Source organism: Herpailurus yagouaroundi, unplaced genomic scaffold (genome assembly GCF_014898765.1).
Source record: "Herpailurus yagouaroundi ecotype Mexico unplaced genomic scaffold, PumYag 190, whole genome shotgun sequence".
Classification (NCBI taxonomy): domain Eukaryota; kingdom Metazoa; phylum Chordata; class Mammalia; order Carnivora; family Felidae; genus Herpailurus; species Herpailurus yagouaroundi.
This window is the reverse complement of record NW_024412421.1, coordinates 36,113,512-36,129,506: the sequence shown is the minus strand read 5'-3', so window position 1 is coordinate 36,129,506 and position 15,995 is coordinate 36,113,512. Positions and strand designations below refer to the sequence as shown.

The following is a 15,995-nucleotide window of genomic DNA, read 5'->3' as shown; positions in this document are numbered from 1 at the left end:
AAAGGTATTTTATTTTATTTTATTTTATTTTATTTTATTTTATTTTATTTTATTTTATTAAATTTATTTATTTAAATTTATTTATTTATTTAATTTATTTAAATTTATTTTTGAGAGACAGAGCACAAGTGGGGCAGGGGCAGAGACAGAAAGAGACACAGAATCAGCCGCGGACTCCAGGCTCTGAGCTGTCAGCACGGAGCCCGACGTGGGGCTCGAACCCACTCGAACCGTGAGATCACGACCTGAGCCAAAGTCAGATGCCCAACCGACTGAGCCACCCACGCGCCCCCCTAAAGCTATTTTAAGGGCAGTTTCCCCTCGTGACTTTTGGAAGGTTTCTGGAACAATCAGAGGATGTGGCGTTGTTCTTATTCCCTCTTCAAGAGAAAGACTTTCCATCAGGTGGAAAATAATCAAACATTTCTCCGAGGGACGGTTAGGTCAGAATGGCATTATTCTGCCTTGGTGGATTTGTTAGGGCCTTTAGGGAACACTAAGAAAACCCCGCTAAGGATTGCTGTATTTATTAGCACTGCACCCTAATTTTGCTTTTCTTCTGATTGCTGGTGGGGTTTTTGTGGACACTTAACTGCTTGTGCAGCTTCATAGCCCGTGCGATGCCAGCCAGCAGTGCTGTGCCCTCACGCAGCGCACAGAAAGCGGGTGATGTGGCCGTTGCGGCTGCAGTCCTTGGAGCCATTCGGGAGGTTGGTTCCTGTCGCGACGGAGTGTGGGTTGGACTCTGACGCAAAAGCCGTGTCAGGTCGCTAGCCTTCGGCGACCTGGGCCCAGGGAGCAGCATCAGTGCCTCACGGAGGCCTGGCCGGTGACTTCCCGCTCTCACATCTGTGCCCCGTATCTGACCCCTGGCACCGAGGGTGCCAGTGCGCGTATTATAGAAGCTTGCGGTTCACGGAGGACCACCGCCACCCCCGCCCCCTGCAGTCACACCACTTGGCCAAGGAGGCGGTAAGAGACTCCTCATTGTCCGTCACCGCACGCACTGGTGGCCTGCTGAAGCCGGGAAGGAGCTGTCCTTTCAAAACCACACAGCAAACAAACTGAAGCAGCAATCTTGTGCGGTGGCAACTTTGAAGTGCATGGTTTGCACAAGAGAAAGCCAGTGTGTCTGGAGAGCCAGACACTGTAGTGACCGCTGACCAGTGGCTCTCGGGGGGAGCCGCTTGGCTGCGATGGGCATCACAGAGCGGACAGGAAGTGGTGAAGGCCGCGTACGTGGAGCAGAGCCCTTCTCAGTGACTGTGGGGTAGACTGGTTGCTTCAGTTTGTTCTGCCGCCCGGGTGGCCTGTGCGGGTGTGGACAAGCTGTGCCGTCTCAGGTTCCATGCAGGTGTGGCTGAGTCCCTGCCCCAGGCTCACGGAGGACTCCCAGGCCCTCAGCCTGCGTCAGCCTCCGGATGCAGGCCTCCAGTCCTCGCTCTCCAGCCAGCAGGATACCCTGCATGCTTTGTGCTTTTTTTGCTTGATAACGAGCAAGGCTGTGATTTTTGTCTTAGTCTTCAATGTCGCGTCTGTTCGTCAGCAGAGGAGGTAGGGAGAAGCAGGGTCCCGGGCAGGCCTGAGCCGCCAGCCCCCAGGTAGCTTCTCCGTGCTGCGTGCATCTCGAGCTTTACTTTGGGTACCGTTGAAGCGCTACCAGCTCATAGAGGCATTTGGGCCAGTATCATCCATTCTGTTGAAAAGACCAGACCGGACCTCTGGAGGATCGGGGCCGGGGGTGGGGGGCAGCACGTTGCCACTGCCGGTCCCACTGTGTCGATCCACGTTCCAGACGGCCTGCTGAGACGCCAGCCTTGCCCAGCCTTGACGCGCCTTCCTGTGCCGGGGGCACAGTCCCAGAGGCGGCCGTGCCGTGAAACCCCAGCTGGGCGCTTGCACCGAGTGTGAGCACGGGGAGAGTCCTGTGGTGATGCGTGAGGGCCTGGGCGGGGGGCCGTGCTTGCCACCCTGAGGCGCCCCATCCGGGCTGCAGTTCCAGGTCCCGCAGCGCGAGCTCTGCTCCGCTGTGGCAGCCTCAGGCCTCTCTGCGCGTGTTTCCTCCGCACTGATGTGGACGGGGTAGTAGCAGCAGCAGTCTCAGGCCTGCCGGCAGGGTCGGCCACAGTGACGCCTGGCCCGAGCAACGGTTGGTACCGGGCAGGTGTGGTTGTTGTTAGCTTGGCCAGTGGGCAGGTCTGGATCCGCGGTGATTGGCTCAGGACCGTGCTTTCCTTTCAAAGCCCTGCTGGGACCCGGTCACCTGAGGTTTCAGCTGGGAAGTGCTGGGGCATGACTTGGAAAAGCCGGGCTGTGGTGGGGCGGGGCAGGGAAAGGGAGAAGGAAGCAGGAGGGTTCCAAGGATCCCTGTCTCTGGCTGGGGTCTAGGTGGCCTGGTGCCAAAGGGACATGCGTGTGCAGCTCTTCCTTCCAGGATCTCGCCCGGGACTCTGATCACAGGCCTGTGGCTTTAATAGAAGCAGCAGTGTGGCGAGCCACAGCAGGGGTTCAGGGGGCCTTGGTGGAACCCTGACACCAAGGACCATCTCATTTCCTGGGAACGTGTTGTTTCCTGACCACTGAGCTTGTGCCGCACCCCGTCACGAGCTGGGCGTTGTCCGATTTTGGGTTTGTGCCGTGAGGCTTCTGGAGCTCATCGGAGTGGACAGTGCGGGTTGTCCTTTCGTCAGGTGTGGTCTGAACCCAGGATAAAGGCTTCACTGGTGAGTGCGGGCGCTGTGTGCAGAAGTCCCACAAAACCTCCCCAGCAGGGGACAGACACACACTTGGAAGACGGGGCCAAGGTTTCAGCGCACCTCCCCATACTCCGTCCCCCGCCCTCCATCAGTCTGTTTCTGTCGTTTCATGATTTCTTGACCATGATCCCCACAAATATTTCTTGTTGCAGAGTATGGCGTTTGCGAGAACCTGCGGAAGCTGGACATCACGGGCGTGTCTTGTAGAGACGTCTATGCCAAGCGTAAGTTAACCTGTTGCCACCCACTGTCACCTTAGTTCCAGAGCCAGACGCAGAGTGAGCACCCATGATAGGAACACAAAGAATTTGACCCACAGCCCACGGGGCCCTTCTCAGACACCCCCTCAGGGTTGTAGCTGGCGTGGTAGCGCTAAAACCGAGGGGCTCTTTTCTCTGTTTCTGGGCATCTCACCCTTACTTTTCAGCCCGTCAAGGAGAATGGTGTCTTTTATTAGGTGTCAAGGGCCGTTAGCTCTGAGAAACGTGGCTGCCTTGGAAACTCTGGGTGTTTCCAGAAGTGTCCCTTCCTCTGGATCCTGGGCCCGCAGCCTGAGGGGACAGGTGGACAGCAGCTCCATGGTGAGGTGTGGCCGCTCCCTCAGGCTCCCTCGGCCGGTGGGGCTGGGCTGCCTTGGAGCGCACCGTCCTCCACCCCCACCCAGGCTCCCCCTTCTCGGGCTCCCTCTGCCTTGCAGTCTCCTGTCGCCATGATGAACCCCCCGGGCCCCCCCATTTCTTGTTCTCTGCTCCCTTGCTTTCCAGAGTCATCGGTGACACTTCCCGTCTGTGTGTTCACAGTCCCCCCAGCCCCAATACCTTTCCTCGGGCCTCTTGGTGTGCGAAGGCCTGTGTTCACACCATCACGGCCCGGGAGCCGCGGATCAGCGCCGACCCGCAGAGGGCAGCCCGAAGGTCCACTGCCCAGCCGCCACCTGGAGCTGGGGATCAGAGAGCGCAGGGACGATGGTGACCCAGCTCTCTTTGGCCTAAAGTTGACTTGTTCACTGCTCTGAAAAGGACCTTAAGTTTTCATCTCTAACCATCTTGGTAGATTTGGGTTTTCCTTCTTTTGAAATGTTCTCCATTGAAAGCACGGCAGGTGCTCTCCTCCCTAAATGCCTTGCCTGCCAGCTGGGGCCGCACTCTGTGCGGGGACACCTTTGACTCTGGTCAGAGAAGGAGGCCGGTCGCGGAGAGCCGGCCGAAGCCCTGGCAGCCCCTCCAGGCTCTGGGCCGCGCAGGCTCCTGCCTCTTTCCCTGTCCTTCCTGTTAGCAGGTCTGTCACTCAGGGTCTCTCTCTGGGATGCCCCTCCTCATAGGGAGTGTGGGGTCGCCACGTACGACGGGCTCTGAGGGAGACCCTGGTGGGGCTCTGTCCCTGCAGGCTGATTTCATCGTCCGGCGGGTGCCTCGCCCGTCAGAGGCTCTGTCCCCACACGTGGCGCGTGTTCTGATGCGGGCTTGCTCACACCGGGGAGCCCTCCTGTCGGAGGCTGGGGTTCTTCACGGACCTTCCTCTCACGACACACGCAGCTTGTGGGGGCTCAGCGGTGCCCTCCCACCTGCCGTGCACCTCTGGGGGCCTCTGCCCTGCTGCGCCCAGCACCCCGCTCTCCCCCCCCCCCCGCCTTCCTCAGGGCCTTGGGCTTCCCCTTCGCCCTCTGCTGCTGCACCCAGGTCGGCAGCTGCCCCTGCTCCCCGTCTTTGCCCCTAGACCCCATGCAAGGCCGGCTGCTTGGGACCCGCCAGCTCCCCCTTCCCTGGGCTTCTCCTTGTGCGCTGAGACTCTGCTTTCTGCTCATGCCTCTGCTCCACGTTCTGCCATCTCTCCAGGGGACGTGGGTCTGGGGGACCCAAGTGGTCAAGTGTCCTGAATGCCGGATTCCTTCCTGTCCTCTCCTCTCAGCAGCCAGAACAATGCTGCTTTGCATCCTGCAAAGCCCATACTCCAGAGGTAGAAAGCCAGTTCTGCCCCCCTCCCTGCCCCCGCTCCGTTCTGTGGGTGTGCACGTGGCCCTGGCTTCACTCTGGTTCCTCTGCGGTTTCCCAGAGCTCGTGTCTTAAATCTAGCCAGAGCGTGGATGTCAGATTGTCGTTGAAGCAGAGGCACATGCCCCACGACGGTCTCCATGTGCGTGCACAGAGGACAGAGATGTCCTGGCTTTTCTGGACCATCAGCTGGTTTCTAGGAGTGTCCACTACGTCAAGTTTTTATCGTCTGACTGCTTGAGTTTGTTAGGTCGTTTGACAGTGTCATCTGAAAGCAGCTTGAAGGGAGAAGTTTGCCTTCAAGTAAGCACTCAAACTTGTCCTCGGGAGTGTAGGCATTCAAAATAGCATCTGGAGGAAGGCAGGTTCCTCTGCCCACCGGGGGTGGCTGCACATGTGGGAATTAAGGCCTCCTTAGAGCTCGACTCGGCCCTGCTGTCCTGTGGAGCACAGGTGGGCAGTGACTGAGCAGTGGGTGGTACGGCTGGGGTAAGCCAGGGGTGGGCGACTGAGAGGGGACAGGGTAAGGGGAACACGCTCCTGTGCACGTCTGGAGTGCTGGGGGTGTGGACAGGCACACGCGGACATCTGGAGATTTCTTTCCACTGCTGAGTCTTGACCCGTAAATGGTTGCAAAATCCGGGGAATGATTCATAGCCCCTTATCCAGGGTCCCGAAGTGTTGAATCTGCTCCTGTCAAAGCCAGCTTCGGTCTTTACACACATGGTGCGGGAACTGTCTTTGTGAACTTGCTCTGAGAGCCTTACCCAGGAGGGAATCGCTTAGCTTCTGGAATGGGTGCTGGAAGAAAATGGATGCTGGTGCCTGGTGTAGATGGTAGAGTCTGCAGCCGTGATTCAGAAGGGAGGAGGTCTGAGTTAGGAGGCTGGCAGACATTGCCCTTAGTCAGAAACAAAACAGACGCGGCAGAGGTCAAGGGAAACACCAGGTGTGCACTAGGCAAGGGAGAGATCTGACTTGAGCACAGGGGTTCCCTAAACGGTCTCCCCCAGCCCCGGCCCTGGCTCTCCCACCTCCGTGCTCCCTTGATCTGTGGTGGTCGAGAGAGGAGGGTCCCGAGCTTGCCCACCATCAGGAGTTTCTGGTGTGAGTCCTTTGGTTGAAGGAAGATAGGTCACCCCTGGCAGATGCTGTGGCCTCCTGAGGTTCTGGGGGCCGAGTGTGTAACAGGAAATGTCCGTGGCCAGTGCGGGAGAGGGTGTTGTCATGAAAAGTGTTCACACCCTCGTGGGAGCAGAACCATCTTTACCCTTTCCCTGCTGTGTCTGTTCAGGTATAAACCCTCGCGTCAAGTCGGGACGTTTCATGAAAATTCTTCCCGATTACGAGCACATGGAGTACAGAGATGTTTACACCTGCCGTACGTACCTCCTGCTGCCTCTGGCTTTTGCGGGCAAGCACGGCCGAAACGCTGCATGGAGAGGGACCTCTAACTCTGGGCACGAGGACTGCTTGGGTCTTAAGAGCGAGCTGCCCTCCTTGGCTTTTGCTGTTTTCTTGCTGTTCTCCGTGGCTTGACCACAGCCGAGGCCACACCTGAGCTGTGTGGCCCGTGTCAGCTGCACACACGGGCTGGGATTCTGCAGCAGCTTTGGGGTTTTTGGGTTGTAGCAGCAAGACCACTCTGTTGATGCACGTTTTCATATTTGTTGTTTATTGAGGCTGAAGAGAGAGGACAGGGTAGAAGCCTTGAAACACTTCTGTTCGAAAATTAAACGTAAATGGTTTGCTCCGAGACTTCATTAGTCTCGTAATAGCTTGCGTGAATTTAAAAAAAAAAATTTTTTTTTTTAACGTTTATTCATTTTTGAGACAGAGAGAGACAGAGCATGAACAGGGGAGGGGCAGAGAGAGAGGGAGACACAGAATCTGAAACAGGCTCCAGGCTCAGAGCGGTCAGCATAGAGCCCGATGTGGGGCTCAAACTCACGGACCGCGAGATCATGACCTGAGCTGAAGTCGGACGCTTAACTGACTGAGCCACCCAGGTGCCCCTAGCTTGCGTGAATTAAAAAGAAATCCTACGATGTACCCATGCTGGACAGAAGTGTGTAGAAACAGTTGGTTAATTAGAATCTGATTCCTCTCTTGATTGGCATCACTCGAGTCTGGAAATTTCCATAAGCCCTGTTCCAGGTGATTAATGCCACCTCAGCTCTTCGTAAGGTTGAGCTGAGAGGCAGGGTGAGTGTCTGTTGTCGAGAAAACAATTAAACGTACCTGCTTGCGCTAAAAGGTGTCTTCACGTTCCTAGAAGCACAGGGCACCGCTCCGTCCTGTTACGCCCACCCTTCTGAGCCTCCGCGTGTCTGTGTCTCGTGCCTGGATCAGGCCCCCTCTGGAGTCTCGTGTCTAACAGACCCTATGGGAGCAGAGGGAGAAGTGTTGCTTCTGGGACTGCTCCTCATCCTGTCAGACTGGACGCGCAGCTGACACGTGCCCGCTGGTCCTGTGGCTCTTAGGGACCATCCTGGGTCTAGTTAGTGTGCCTCAGGGTACGTGAGCTCGTGCTCAGCTCCTGTAACAAGGGGGCTTGTCAGGAGTGTGTGTGAGCAGGCACAAGGAGCCAGGTGGGCCACCTGGGGGGTCCAGTGGGTCAAGTCTGAAGTCCAAAGGCGTGAATTGTGTTCTCTGAACCCTCTTGCCCTCTTGGAAGGTTCCTCTAGAACAGTGTGCTGTGGAGTGACCCACCCTCCCGCTTAGTGGTCAGTGAGCAAAGGTAGAACGTTGAGCTGTGCTGACAGGAACCGCCTGTGCGCAGGACCATAGAGCTTCATCACGTCATATGTCTGTCACAGATCCTTCCGGAATCACAGTCCATCTGGGGCTTATACCGTAGGGCTAGGATGGAATTCTAACCCACTGTGGGCAGTACCTAGAGTGTGTCCTTTTGTCCCCCGTGGTGGGCAGGAGTGTTCTGTGACTGTCGGGATGTGTCACAGTCCATCTAGGCTTTTCACCCACAAACTGTGCTCCCCCGCGCCCCCCCCCAGCTCGTAGCTGACAGCTTTGTAACAGGCCTGTTCTAATCAGACACCACCCACTGCTGTCCTCTCGAAGGTTTGGGTATTGTTTAAAAATACAGTGGGCATTATAGAAACCTTGGACGGCCCAGAAAATACAATGACAACAACCACTTGTGAGTATTGGTTGCATTTTTCTGGGGACGTACTTACACTGCGAGCACTCTTGTCTCCACGGTCTGTTAGAACATCAGGAAAGAAGTTCACGTGTGTGAAGAAAGGAAACCAGTTTCAACCCGAATTTGAGGCCTGTATGCCCAGGCCGTCGGTATTCCAGGGCTCCTGGTGCGTTCTTGTAGAGGGCAACTCAGGATGCGACATTTTTGACGTTGGCCAGATCCTCTGGAAATGTCTGCGTGGTGACTGGCTTGTGAGGACCTTGGGACCCGGCACTGTTTCTTTCTCACCAGTTTGCCCTGTTCGTGGAGCTCTTGGCGCCCGGTGTTCCCTGCTCTCTTGAAGTCCTCTGGGCCAGGTTCTGCCGGGCTGGAAACGGTCAGCAGCCTCCGCGTAAGACGCTGTCCTGGGGAGGCGCGTGTCAGCCCACCTCATGGTGCTGGGTGTCGAGGGCCTCTGTGGCCCCCACGAGCGGCTTGGGCCGTGTCGGTTGTGCTTGTTTGTCTGTCAGGCCGCATGTTATTGTCATCGCCTGAGACTCTTGGTCTGTATCCATGAGGCGTTGGCGGCATCGTGGGGGATGCATCGTTAATGACATAGCTGACGCATGTCCCTATGTGTGAATTGATGGTGACCAGTGACCAGAGGACTCAGGGTTGTGAGGCGTCCGTCTGGAGTCCCAGCGATGCTCCACGGCTCTGGTAGGTACAGGGGCTCTGGCGGAGTGTCACACACTCCTCCGGGACGAGGTGCACGAGTCGCTTTTAACCCTCGACGTAGATGACATGGTGTTTGGCCGCACAGGTGCACCTGATGGGAAGGTTCCTCCAGAGTCCCCTCTGCCTGGTGGAGCCAAGAACACATGGGGTTCCCGAGGAGGGGGAGACCCTGGCAGTATAAAGACGGAAGGCGCTCCTAGAAAGGGCAGGGAGGCCCTGGCGGGAAGTGGGTCTGAGGGAGGAAGGCAGCCTGCCCGTCGCCCGGCCGGATTCTGAGAGCCTCGTCTCGTTCTGCATGCTGAGTGCATATCCTGCAGCTTCGCTCGGTTCCTTTATTCTGACGCGTTTTTGACGCAGCCTTTGGGGATTTCTATATGCTCTGCCGTGTCATCTGCAGACAGTGACAGTTCTTCTTCTTCTTTTTCAATTTGGACGCCTGCTGTTTCGTTTTCTTGCCCGACTGCTGCAGCCGGGACTTCCAGGACTGTGTTGAATACGGGCGGCGAGAGTGAGCGTCCCTGCCTTGTTCCTGATCTCAGAGGAAAAGCTCTCAGCTTTTCCCCACTGAGTATGATGCAGCTGGGGGGATTCTTGTATGTGGCCTTTATCATGTCGAGCTGTGTTCACTTTATACCCATCTCGTTGAGAGGTTTTGGATTTTTTTTAATCATCGGTACATGTTGAATTTTAACAGATGCTCTTTCTGCATTTATTGAGATGACACATGATTTCATTTAGTTAATGTGATTGTTACCACATTGATTTGTGGATGTTGAACCATCTCTGCATCCCTGGAATAAATCCCACTTGATTGTGGTTAATGGTCCTTTTAATGTGTTGTTGAATGTGATTTGCTAGTATTTTGTTGAGGGTTTTTGCATCTTGGTTCATCACGGATGTTGGCCTGTAGTTTTCTCGTGGCCTCCTCGTCTAGATTTGGTATCAGGGTCATGCTGGTCTTGGGGAATGAGTTTGGACGTGTCCCCTCCTCTGATGTTGTTTTAATAACCAGAAGCTACCAGCAAGTGGCAGCGGTTACATCAGTTGCATTTATGCTAATCTTTTCACAAGTCTGAGTCTGAGGACCACCCACTGCCTGAAACCCCTGTTCTGCAGCAGCAGACGTGATGGTTCCAGAGCAGCTTTCTGGCCTGGCTGGTGGAGGGCCATCGCGGCTGCACCCGGGACAGCCAGCTCCCAGCTCACGCTGTGCCGAGGAGAGCCGGATCTTTTGGGCCTCGTGTGCCAAGAGTTTCCCGCTGGGCCTGTTAAGTGGCCTTTCTGTTGGCGGATGAGAGTTAGCGGGCACGGACTAGCACGGGGCATTTTCCCGTTAGTGCTTAGCCGAGAGGTCCCTTCACCTCAGATTATCTCACTCATTTCCATTTCGGAGGGTGGGGTGTCTCAGAGCCGGGAATGTTTTTCTGAACACAGCCACACTGACCTCGGGGACCAGCGGTTGGAACAGCCTCTGAGCTGCCTCATTTGGCTGAACACCAGTGTTCTGACAGGCCTGAGTCCTGCCTCGTGGGGCTGGAGCAGCGGCGTTTCCTCCGTCATCCCGAATAGTGTAGTTCTCTCGTGTCGAGGCTCTCTACCCACGAACTGAGGCCGTGGCCTGGTGCTCGTGACAGTAAAGCACCCGAAGCGTCTAGAACAGTCCGCTGGACTCTCGGGTCTCACACCCGCTGCTGGGGCCACGCCAGTCTCTGTAACCTGATCCCGCCCACCTCTCCTGACCAGTGGCCACCGGCTGTTTGGAAGCGCTGGGGAGGGCTCTGTGAGCTGGGGGTCTTCCGGGTGAGAAGCCCCGAGGTCTGCTCAGTGCCCTGGGCCAGGACGTCTCGGCCCAGACCCTCCTTCTGCCCACACAGGGTCAGGGTGAGGGCCGCGTGGGAACGTGCGGGGAAGTGGGCGAGCCAGTGCCCGCTCCTTGTATGGCGGCCCTGGGCGTTAGTTAGAGGCTAACTCCGAATGTGGCTCCCCTCCTGGGGGCACCCTGGGCTCATTGAGGCTCTCAGGTCACCTCTGCTAGACTCCGTTCTGGTGGCTCCACTTTTTTAAGCGCATAACATAAAACACAGACTTTACCTTTACGTTGTGAAATGGCTTGCCTGCTTAGAAGTTAGCGTGCTCACAGTTGGGCTGAGGGTGTTGGTCTCTTGTCTCTCTCTTGGACCATCTTGGGGGCTATCCCAGGCCCGTGAGCCAGTGTTGTGTCAGCAGAAGCCACAAGGAGAACAATGATTTTTCTCACACGTGCAGAGCTTATACGAGGGTTCTGCCACTCCAGGCAGACAGCTGGGAGGCAGTGTTTTAATTTCAGAGAGCTGTAGCTGTCATTTTTTATTATTTATTTTTTTTAGAGAGAGAGAGAGAGAGAGTGTGTGGAAGGGGCAGAGGGAGGGAGAGAGAGAACCTCAAACAGGCCCCGTGCTCAGTGTGGAGCCTGATGTAGAGCTCGATCTCACCACCCTGATCATGACCTGAGCCGAAACAAGAATCCGACACTCAACCGACCGAGCCCCCCAGGTGCCCCCAGAGCTGCGGCTTTTAAAGGAAAAGAGGGAGGTCTCCTTTCAAAGTTGCTAAGAGTCTTGTGTGGTCTTTGAGTGGTCCAGGAGCTGTGTGGTCATAGACTGATTTGGAAAGAACAGACTGTTGCTTGCAGTCAAGTTGGGGACTAGGGGAGGGGGATACGAGAGGAGAGGGTCATGCTGAATGGGCCCATTGACTTTATTCTCCCGTGTTTTATCATGAAAATTAAAAAGTCTACAAAAAGGATCATAGAGCAAACACCCGCTTGCCATCACCTGATTCTACAACCGTCTGTGACGCTTTATTATCTCACAGCTTTCCATCCACCCATTTCTCCATCATCCTGCTCGATTGATGCATTTCAGAGTAAGTGGCAGATGCTGTCATATTTCACCCCTGAACCCTTGAGTATATACGGCAGTCTGCAGCTCATTTGTTTATGGTTCCTGGTCCTGCTGATTTTTGCTTGTGTGTTAAACACAAAACCTATCCGGGTGTGACCGTAAATTAGCCAGACCGACTTTACTGTGCGTCTTGTAAACCGACTCAGCAGACTGCACACGGGATGAATGGCAGGTGTCTGGGAGACAGTAAAGGCTCATTTAGAAACCCGTGTTAACAGGCTGGAACCTCGGGTGACAGCGGGTAGCTGCCCGCCAGCTGTCTGCATACTTCAAAGGCCTGGGCTGCTTCTGGCCTTACTTTCCTCCTCCCTGCACTCCAGACACAGTGGAGACCTGAGAGCTGCCAGCCCGTCTCCAGGTCCCGCTGGCTCTGCTGGCTGGGTCTTGCTTCCCGCAGAATGATGTGATCGTGCCGTCCAGCCCATCCCTGCTTCCCGCTGTGCATCAGCCTGGGTTCTCCAGACAAACAGAGCCATTCCTTTATGTGAAGAAATTTGTTGTAAGGAATTGGGTCCCACAGTGAATGTAGGTTGAGAAGTCCCAAGGTCTGCCATCAGTGAGTCACCTAGGAGGCATGGTGGCCCTGGGACCAGCTCCCAGAGGAGCTGAGGGTGTAGTTGAAGTCTGAAATCTGGCAGGCTCGAGACCTTGGAGGAGCCCATGTTTCCTTTCATGTCCCAAGTTAGAAAGACTGATGTCGCAGTTCACGGGGTCAGGCAGGTGTCCCCTCCTTGGGGAAAAGCCTTTCTTTCCAGGCTGTCCACTGATTGGATGAGGCCCACCCAGTTGGGGAAGGCGGTTGGTTTTACTCAGTGTGCGGATTTAAATGCTAACCTTGTCTGGAAACACCCTCTCAGATGCACCTGCTGTAAATGTGTTGTCGTGGGTCACACGTGGGCACCTGTTGCCCAGACAAGACAGCGTGCAGTTGACTCTGGTGGGAATTTTAGCCTAACTGCTTTATGGACACATCTCGCGTACAGATGCCAGTGTCCCCTCTGCCGTGTCCCCAGGAGGGAGGTGTCCCAGTCTTTGACTCCCCCGCTGATGGGAGGCTCCCCACTTTACAGGGGTGCTCCCTCTGTGTCTTTCAAGGCAGCAGTCACCGGCACTGATCACTTAGAGGCTAGGTTTCAGAATGGTCCAGTTGTCTGTTTTGTTAAGGGTTCGAAAGACATTTCATTCTTAGAATTCTCTAGAAACCTTTGCAAAGATCTGCTTGGGTCCACATTTGCGCACGAGGCTCTGTTAGTTACCAGCATCAGGCGCTTCCTCCCGGGTGACGGTGAAGCACAGCCTGGCCGGCTCCGGCGTGACAGCTCTCTCTCTTCCCGCAGTGCTCCACCGCTACAGACACATCCTGGGGCTGTGGCAGCCAGACATCGGGCCCTACGGAGGACTGCTGAACGTGGTGGTGAGTCCGAGCCTGCGGCGCTGGGCCCTGGTGCGGGTGGGACTGAGGCCCTAGTGGTCTTCTCCCCGAGGCGCCACCCGGTGGTCACAGGGAGCCCCCTTAGGTGACTTGCAATTTTGTAAATGACCAAAGGTTCTCACTGCGACCTTGGACTTCCTGGTGAGGAGCCACAGGGTGTCCTCCCTCCCTCATCCTGGTCCCCGCCTGCAGACATCTCAGCCATTGTGTTCATGCCAGCAGGACATGCTAGTTTTGGGTTGTGCACTCACTTCTTGTCCTAAATCAGGGGCCCCCTGGAGCCGTAAACAGTCACCCTCTGACCCTGGAGGCCCCGTCTCTGTGCCCCGAGGCGTGCCCCAGCTGTGACTCGTCATGTGGACTTTTTATCGTTCCACGAACGCTCGCGAGTGCCTGTCCCATGAATAAGACGCAGTTCAGTGGCCAGGACGGCGGGCTGGGGTGCAGTGTCCTGGTGAGTCACCTGGGAGGCACGGTGGCCCTGGGACCAGGCGGGCCTGGTGCCGACTGGAAGCCTCAGTGGAGTCGGAAAGTGGGGTTCACCCACCATAGTAACACTGGGGTCAGGCCAGGGTCCTTGATGGATGGGAAAACCAGCGGTGGGCACTTTGGGGGAAACTGTATTTCCACAATCTGCGAGCCTCTCCCCACAAATCCTGTATTACTCACTGTCTTAGCTTCCGGGGGCCAAATTACCAAGCTACCACCAGTGGATTCTGTCACTCATCTGGAAGCCTGACGTCCTCAGTATTAACCAGGCTGAGACCAGGGTGTCGTGGGGTCGCCGCTCTCCCTCTGAAGGCTCTGGGGGAGGGTCCTCCCTGCCTCTTCCCAGCTGCGAGGCCCAGGTGTCCCTTGACTGTGGCTGCACCCCTGCAGCCTCTGCCCCTGACCCCTCTCCCCTCTGTGTGTCTCAGACCTAGTCTGCCTCCCTCTCTCGGGAATGCAGTGGTTGCATTGAGGGCCCGGGTGAGCCCCAGCCATCTCTTCTTAAGATCTTCAACTTCACGTTTGTAAAATCCTCGTTTTGTAGTATAGGGTGGTGACGTTCATGGGTTCCGGGGACTTCTTTGGGGGCTACTGTTTAGCGGTCATGATTACAAGGAGGAAGAGGCCTTTACGGGGGGGGGGGGGAGATGTGGCCAACAGCACCCATCGCGGTGATCCCCGTTAGCTAACTGGCAATGGGACTCTGACCTCAGGCCCCTCCTGGTTTCACTCGATGAAGAAGGGACTTAGCCTCCCTTCTGTGGATCCTTGCCAAAAATACACAACCTGAATGTGATCATGGGCACCCCTTCACACAGACCCTCCTGGGGGCCAGGCCCCAGAAGAATTGCCTTCTGCCTGCTGAGTGCCCGGCTCACCGTAGGCAGGAAGGGATGATGAGCTGAGGCCTGTGCTCCTGGGGACAAAGGGGACCAGGGCCGGCAGAAGAGGACCAAAGGGGACAGCTTGCCCAGTGGGGGTGTGTGCAGGTGCTTGGTTGTGCCAGTAGCCTGATCCTGTCTCCTGAGAGCTTCTCCCCGCCAGACCATAGTGTTTCTTGTTTCAGCCGCCTAGACTTCCTGATTCTGTCTGTCCGCCCTTCTTCCGTCTCCTGCAGGCCGGTTCTTTTCCCTGTGGAGGCGGACACTGTCGCTCAATACTGAGGAGCTGGGTGATTCTCTTTCCTCAAACGTGGTCAGGCAGGTCAGGCGGTCGGGGGCTCTCGTAGAGGCGTGCTTTAGCTCTGTGTCTAAGTCTCCGTGCTGGGGCACCCCTGTCCGTGCCCCGGGGGTTCCTGGAGGCGCCCATCTCTGCTGCTTGCAGCTGGGACATCTCGAGACCTGTCCGACCCGGGGGTTGTCCAGCGTGTGCCCAGCCTGTCCCGGGCTCGGTGTTCAGCCGGAGCGCAGGCCCCTCGGCAGATCCCGGGGGTCTTTCTCCACACAGCTCCCTCCTTTCTGGGACTCTGACCCCCGTGCTCCAGCACGCCAGCCACCTCGAAGTCCAGTCTCTGTTTTCTCTGTTTGCCTGGGCCCCTCTCTGCTCTGGGGTCTGGCAGGTGCCTCTGGCAGGAATCCAGCACGTGGCCAGGGGTTACAGCCCCTCGCTGCGTGTTGGCCGTGGTCGCATTTGTGTTCACAGCAGCCCCTGTTACTCCACCGTGGCCAGGATGCAAGTCTGGCTTGTTTCTTGTGCTTCTGGTGAGGTTTTTCCCTCTTCCTTGTCTTGTAGAGTACATGAGGAGGCAAAGTTACTTTAAAGTCTGTGACCTCCAGTTCACTTTACAGACTTTTTCCTCTGGATTTTCAGGCATGGCCTGGCGTTGCCCGCACCCGTGGCCGTGGCTGCTGCTCTCCCCAGGAGGGTCCCTGGCCTCTGGCCTGGGTTCATAGCCAGCAGAGCACTTGGCTCTGACCAGGTTGTCACCTGAGAGAGCCTAGGCACCTCCTCTCCAGGGCCTGTATTCCCAGCAGGGCACAGATACCGCTGAAGCCTCTCCTGGCTGGTTGGCCTCTCAGCAGCCACTTTCTGCTTGACTTCTCCATCTCCCGGCCTCACGGGTTAGGATCCGGAAGGTGCCTCAAGGGCAGAGCTATGCACACTTTGGGATCCTGCCCTAGAGCCGTGGCTTCCGTGGCAGCCTTGGGGGCTCCACCACCCCACCACCCTCTGCCAGGAGTACTCAGGGGCCTGGGACCCAGGGGTAGGAGGCCCTGCCCCCTTTGGCTCACCTGTCCCTTCTTTTCAGGCCCTTGGTCCTTGTCTTGGGGCCCCTGGTGTCTTCAGGCAGCATTCGAACTGCTGTGTGTGCAGACTTCCCAGCTGGTGTCTGCAGGAGGGGCTGTTTGTTGTAAGCACCCTGGTCCTAAGCAGGAGGAAAGTCTTTTTATTTAAAAAAAAAAAATGTTTACTTATTAAAAAAATTTTTTTTGGTGTTTATTTGTGAGAGAGAGAGAGCCAGACAGACAGAGTGTGAGCGGGGGAGGGGCAGAGAAAGAGGGAGAC

The 15,995-nt window shown here is 56.3% G+C and overlaps 2 protein-coding genes across 2 annotated transcripts in view; one reads left to right on the top strand and one right to left on the bottom strand.

Moving 5' to 3' along the window:
* Nucleotides 1-124, bottom strand: part of MAP1LC3B (microtubule associated protein 1 light chain 3 beta) — a 29,560-nt gene extending 29,436 nt beyond the window's left edge. Inside the window, exon 1 of the mRNA XM_040443280.1 lies at nucleotides 120-124. The gene's annotated coding sequence lies outside the window, so the exon portion shown is untranslated. The remainder of the gene's footprint in view (nucleotides 1-119) is intronic.
* Nucleotides 1-15,995, top strand: part of FBXO31 (F-box protein 31) — a 45,812-nt gene that overhangs the window by 10,155 nt on the left and 19,662 nt on the right. The window contains exon 2 of the mRNA XM_040443278.1: nucleotides 12,907-12,983. The gene's annotated coding sequence lies outside the window, so the exon portion shown is untranslated. The remainder of the gene's footprint in view (nucleotides 1-12,906; nucleotides 12,984-15,995) is intronic.